Below are 6,337 nucleotides of genomic sequence, written 5' to 3' on the forward strand. Positions count from 1 at the left end.
CTCTGAAAAGCAGGACATGAAACTGATCAGGACATGAAACTGATAGTCCTTTTCCATTGTTGCTGCTCAAGAGACAGTAGGGAGGCTGCTTGGTCACTGAAGGAACCAAGTGGATTGCCAACAACCACTGAGCCTCTTGGGCATGCCAATCAGAAGGTCAGCGGATTGAATCCCCGCAACAGGGTGAGCTCTCGTTGCTCTGTCCCAGCTCCTGCCAACCTAGCAGTTCGAAAGCACACCAGTGCAAGTAGATAAATAGGTACCACTGCGGCGGGAGGGTAAACGGCGTTTCCGTGCGCTCTGGTTTCCGTCACAGTGTTCCTATGTGCCAGAAGCAGCTTAGTCCTGCTGGCCACATGACCCAGAAAGCTGTCTGTGGACAAACGCCAGAAAGCGAGATGAGTGCCGCAACCCCATAGTTGCCTTTGACTGGACTTAACTATCCAGGGGTCTTTCACCTTTACCTTTTTGCTCAGGAGACACATGGCATCTGAACATGGAGAGCGGGATTCAGCTAATGAGTCCCATCAAGGGAAGCCCTGTGCAAGGACTGCCGCTTTGCACCCTCTGAAATTAGTTCTGGGGGAATTGGGAGAACCCCTGGAACAGCATACGGAGGGAGAAAAGGGGGGATTATTCCACGAGGCAACCCAAAATTCTTGCCTTGATGGAGTAATCACCTAAGTGCAATGTTGAATTCCTCCCTTAGCTTTCATATAGCCATCCCCTTATAAAACTATCTAAACCAGTGGCCATCATCTTGAATGCCATAAATGTATTATTCATTGTGTCCAGAAGTACTTCCCTTCAGTTTGTCCAGAATCTCTTCTGCACCATGCATAATTTTACAAACCTCTTTCATGTTTCCCCTTACTCAATTCCCTGCTCCCCAAACTAAAAAAAGAACCCCAAGCAACAGTCCTTTTCTGCACCTGTTCCAGCTCTACAATATCTTTTTTGAGATGAAGCTAATCAGAGAGGCTTTCCCCCTGTAATTGAACTTGAAGCATGAGCCAGAGTTGGCCCTTTTCCCTTTTGTGTTGGCCTGAGGATATATTTCTTTCTAATAGGTGTCAGTAATAAAAAGGAAGTGATGTTGGAAAATGGAGATGAAGTAGAAAGATAAAGTGGAACTTCAGTAAGATACAGAGAAGATTCCTGTAGCATTCAATGTGACCACAGGAAGCTTGCGACTGTAGATAAACACTTTCATCGCTGTTAGGAAAGCTGGGATTAATTGCGTGGTGTTTTTAATATATAATTGAAAGATGATTTCCAGTTACAAAATCCCTCACTGTTTGACATCTTGACATAGGGCAAAATGCAGGGTTTGGCTGTAGCCATCACTGTAGAGAAATGAGATTTTTTTGCTTTGGGCCTTGCAGCTCATAGTTTGTAATAAGTTGTATCCTTTAGGAAAGCTATCCACATTTAACCCAAAATATATGGATCTATCTGCCATGTAGCTCTCAGTGCTGGTGTTGGAAATCCTAGACTGGCTGCTCAATCCTGATGAGCAAATATATAATTGTCTCATCCCCCTGCCCGCACAAATACTTTTATTTTGACATGTTTCCTCCTGATGCCTTGAGATGCCCTAAAGCTGCCTTTAAGGTGGCCGTCTTGCAGCTAGTTATCTAGCCGGGTGCCTCCATTGCTCTCCAAAGGATGCTAAGTTGTATGGCATTTTCCTTGGTCTCCCTGAAGACAGAAACTGATGTTATTGTGGAATGTTGATTGTTGTATATATTGAATCAGTTTATGTCGGCAGCAAGTGAATTCCCATTCCAAGGAATGAGTGCATCCCATGCATCCCTTTTTACTGGGGTCCTTGTCGATTGCCTTAGTTAGAGACCTGTGCGACCTGTGACCTTCCAAGCCAAACACAACCCACCAACCTGGCAGATGCTTAAAAACCTCTCCACTCTGCCACCTTAGTTTTGTAGTCCCACGCAGGTCCCGGTGGCTTATAGCCAGTGTGGTGTAGTGGTTAAGAGAGGTAGTCTCGTAGTCTGGGGAACTGGGTTTGCGTCTCCACTTCTCCACATGCGGCTGCTGGGTGACCTTGGGCCAGTCACACTTCTTTGAAGTCTCTCAGCCCCACTCACCTCACAGAGTGTTTGTTGTGGGGGAGGAAGGGAAAGGAGAATTTTAGCCACTTTGAGACTCCTGAAGGGGAGTGAAAGGCGGGGTATCAGATCCAAACTACTACTACTACTACTACTACTACTACTACTCTTCTTCTTCTTCTTCTTCTTCTTCTTCTTCTTCTTCTTCTTCTTCTTCTTCTTCTTCTTCTTCTTCTTGTCAGCTTGGTGGGTCACGAGTTGTGTAGATCAGCCTTAGTAGTGTGCTTTATAACGCAGAAAGGTTAAGGCTTGTGACCACTACATGGCCCTGCCAGATGAAAAAATGTCACCCCAGTCCTCCACAATATCCTTGTAAGTTTCATTGATTTTGGTGCAGGTTATTTTAATGAAATAGGCCTAAGGTTGTGACTTTACTGCAGTCCCGCTGCAAGGTTTTGTGGGGTGAGGAGAGTGAAGTAGGTGTTCTTCTGATAGGATACAACGAGGATTCAGTATCCCTTGAAGGGTCTTGCTTTCCCTGGTATGACTTTGGAAATTTAACCGCTTAGCAGATAGTTTACAAGCCAATTTAAAGTTCTTAGAGGTCCCCTTCAGGAACTGTTTAATAAGAAGAATCTAGACTCAGCTCAAAGGTCCTGTCTCGTTTAGTACTTATGAAATGCCAAAAGGCTGGACATGAAATAGACCTCCTATTTTGCTGTTCATTCCAAACTAGGACTTTGCAATCTTGTTTTGAATGTGTTCGTGTGTGTGCTAGAGAGGCTGTTCACCTCTAACATGAGATATTTATATTTTACTAGCAGAGACTTGAAGTGTAGAAGAATGTAGGGCTTTGATTCAGGTTTAAGAAGCCATGAATTGGATGAGGATGTGATGCCACCTTTTTCCAGTTTGCAATCTGCAAAACCAAAAACCCCTGGGCCACGAATGGGGAAGCGCTGCAAGCAGTTGCATGGCCTGTGGATTGTGCAGTATCCCCCACCCAGGACCACATGGATGTTTGCCTGGGCTCCGCTACCTGTACTGGAGTGGGGGGAGGGTGGTGTTAGCAGAGAGGTTTGCTTTGTGAATCATGTCCTTAATTGCCCCAAAGGCATGACATGCGTATCCAAGCCCACAGCTGAACCCTTTGCTAACCTTAGCTAATTTAAGTGACTTGATGTTGCCGGTTGCATTGATAGGTAACTGGTCAGCGTTGGATTTTGTATTTCTGTGTGTTCCCTACACTTGTGTGTTTTGCAAAAAGTTGTTTTTTCCCCCTTATTATTTAATATTTATTTTATTTATTGTTTTCCACACACAGATGTCAGGTAGCTTGTCTATCCTGCAAATAAAAGTTTGAAACCTAGCTGTTACCTGTACATTTTCTTTGCGCCTCCCATTCCTCATTGGGGTATGAAGTTATGCATTCCACAGATTACTATTTTCTACTCTTAAGAACTGGGGCACCATCTAATTTTGTAGTGGGGCCCAAAGCGAGTCTCTGTTCATTAGTCTCTCGGTGCCTAGAATTTCCAGGCTTGGCGTTAAACTGCAAGCAATCCCCCCACCCCACTCATCTATTTATTTTCTTCTCTCTCTCTCTAACTGTAAGTGATTAAAATGCTTTTTCTAGAAGCATAAGAGATTTTTTTAAAAAAGTGATGATGTTCTTGCCCGTTTTCCTTTATATCCAGTGGTGTTATTCCTAAAGCATTTAAATTGCAAAAGTAAGATAAAGCCTGATGCAGCTTTTTCTGGGAGTTTACCTTAGTGAAGACCTCACTTGGAAAAACAATATAACTCAGGTGGTTAGGAAGGCCCAACAGAGACTCCATTTTCTCAGGGTATTGCGAAAGAACAATGTTAAACAACAATTGATGACCTCCTTCTACCAATCCACAATAGTATCACAGTGTGGTACATGATTTGACAGCCACGGCAGAAAGTCTTTACAGAGGGTGGTGAACACAGCACATTATATCATGGGCTGTCCCCTGAGCCCGCTAGATGACATCGCAAGGGATCATTGCCTTAGGAGAGCAAGAAAAATTTTCAGGGATGATTCACACCCCGGCTAGCACCTCTTTAATCTCCTACCCTCGGGCAGGAGATATAGAAGTATAATCAGTGGTACAAACAGGCTAAAAAACAGTTTCTATCCATGGGCTGTTAGGCTGTTGAACGGAAAATAATATAGTGCAACTGACTTTCGGGGTTGGTGTTTTATGCGACAAGCACACAGAGTGCAATGAGATTGAGTGTTTGTGGTGGAGGAGGGAGGCTCGGTTAATTTCATTGTTCACAGGTTGTACATTGACAATAAAAGTATTATTATTATTTTTCTCATGAAGGATAAAATCTCTTGTATGTCTCTTACACCATGATCCAGTTTTAGGAGCAAATGCTCCATTTGTAGACCTTTATTGTGAGCCATGTCCTAGTGCTTCAAACACGAAGTTAAAGCAGGCTGTAAATTAAAAAAATAGCCTTTGATTATATGGTGGAAATGACAGGTTGGCAGTTTTTCAACCTTGGTCCCGCTTTTATCAGCTCCAATCTGGTCACAATCTTGGTTATATTCTGCAAATGCATGTCTTGATATGAAAACTGCATGGGGAATGTTTTCATGGCTTTTTACACAGTCAACTGGGTCACCTTTTTGATAAGTTACGGCCAGATAAATCCTGTATTTAAATTATGCCAGTATTAGAAAGATACTGCCTCTGCACTATATCCAGTGTGTATTCCACCCACAACAGGAGAGGAAAACACATACAGCTAAGAAAACTAAAATCAACCCCACTTGTCCCTGGAAACTCCTTTAGTACGGTACAGACCGATCAGGGACTACTGGAAGCAACATCAACACGCCACTCACATGTGGAGGGAGTTAATGAACTCAAGGTATTGGAGATGTGGCATGTGATGTGATGGCCCAGCAACAACCCTGCTGCACCTGGTTCCCAGATAGCCTAAGTTCCACTCAGAGGAAAACCCGTTGAAATGAATGGACCTAAATTAGGTGTGTCGATAAATTTCAATGGTTCTACACTCTGAATAGGATGGTATGAGCTGTTCAACAGTGGACGAGAATGTCTTGGAAGGGAACACTGCGTCCTTAAGAGGTTTTTAAACAGAGAATAGCTGCCCACTTTTGAGGCATGCTAGAGCTGTTGATTTTCTTGCATAGGCTGGTGGTTGAGCTGGATGATCTCTCTGGGAGTTGTGGAGTTCGGGAGAACTCAAAAACTTGCTATCTTGTGGACCTTTTGGTTGGCCTAATAAAGGCATTGCCTGAATAAGAACTTTGGGAGCTTTTGGGGGGATGGAACCCTGCAGTGGTGGCTGAGATATACCAGAATGCTGGAAGGACAAAACAAACAAACAAACAAACAAACCTCTACCATCATCTACTTAGTGGTCTGAATATCTCAGCACCCTTTATACATTTGAATGCACGGCTTGCCATTGTCAATCTCTTTTAGATAGCTATTTGGACACATGGATTGCCTACCTATATGTTTAAATTGGGATGGATGGTAGGGCTGCCATACATCCATACATTACCAGGATTTTAAGGGCGGAAGAGACATGCAAGGGGAATTTCAGGAAGGCAGCAGCTTGTTCTGGACTTTGGCAAGTTGTGGGTTTTTGGCAACCCTAACTGATGGGAATTTTTAAAAAAAATCATTTTCACATCATACACAAATCATAATAATTTTACAAATAGGATTCTCAGAATCCCCAAACTTCCCTCCACCCCTCTGTGGTTTCCCCAGATATTATTTTCAAATAATCGCATCGTATCATATTTTCCTAAATCTCAATTTTTAGCATAATTCTCGCTTCATTGCAAGTGTTTTCAAAAACCTGCCAATGTTTTCAATTGCTTACAGTGTTCTTTCAAGTAACTTAAATTCCCCCCCCCCTAACTGATGGGAAATTATCACTATTAATGTCAGCTGGTAACCTTACTTTTATTTTATTTTAAATTTTATTTTCTTCTTGTTTTGGCACATATATGCACATTGTGTGTGTGTGTGTAAATATATACATATTATGTGTACAGTGTATATAGCTATAAACATATACCTTTCTATTTACCTTTTAATACAGTATAGCTATGTCTATATGTATTTAGATAGAGCTGTGCCTTTAAGAAATTATCTTCCTGCCTTTGCCGGCCTTTAACTACCAATCAGTCTCGGCGGCCTGGGAGAGAACTTCCGCTGGCCAATAGCATCCCTCCGTGTCTTGGAAGCTCG

General features: G+C 42.9%; 1 long non-coding RNA gene across 1 annotated transcript; it reads left to right on the forward strand.

Moving 5' to 3' along the window:
• The first annotated feature begins 1,700 nt into the window (after nucleotides 1-1,700).
• On the forward strand, nucleotides 1,701-3,438 carry LOC309337387. The gene is made up of 2 exons (XR_014154242.1): nucleotides 1,701-1,978; nucleotides 2,312-3,438. It is a non-coding gene; the product is annotated as an uncharacterized lncRNA (long non-coding RNA).
• The last annotated feature ends 2,899 nt before the right edge of the window (nucleotides 3,439-6,337 follow it).

Source organism: Podarcis erhardii (genome assembly GCF_964252035.2).
Source record: "Podarcis erhardii genome assembly, chromosome: 2".
Taxonomy (NCBI): Eukaryota; Metazoa; Chordata; class Lepidosauria; order Squamata; family Lacertidae; genus Podarcis; species Podarcis erhardii.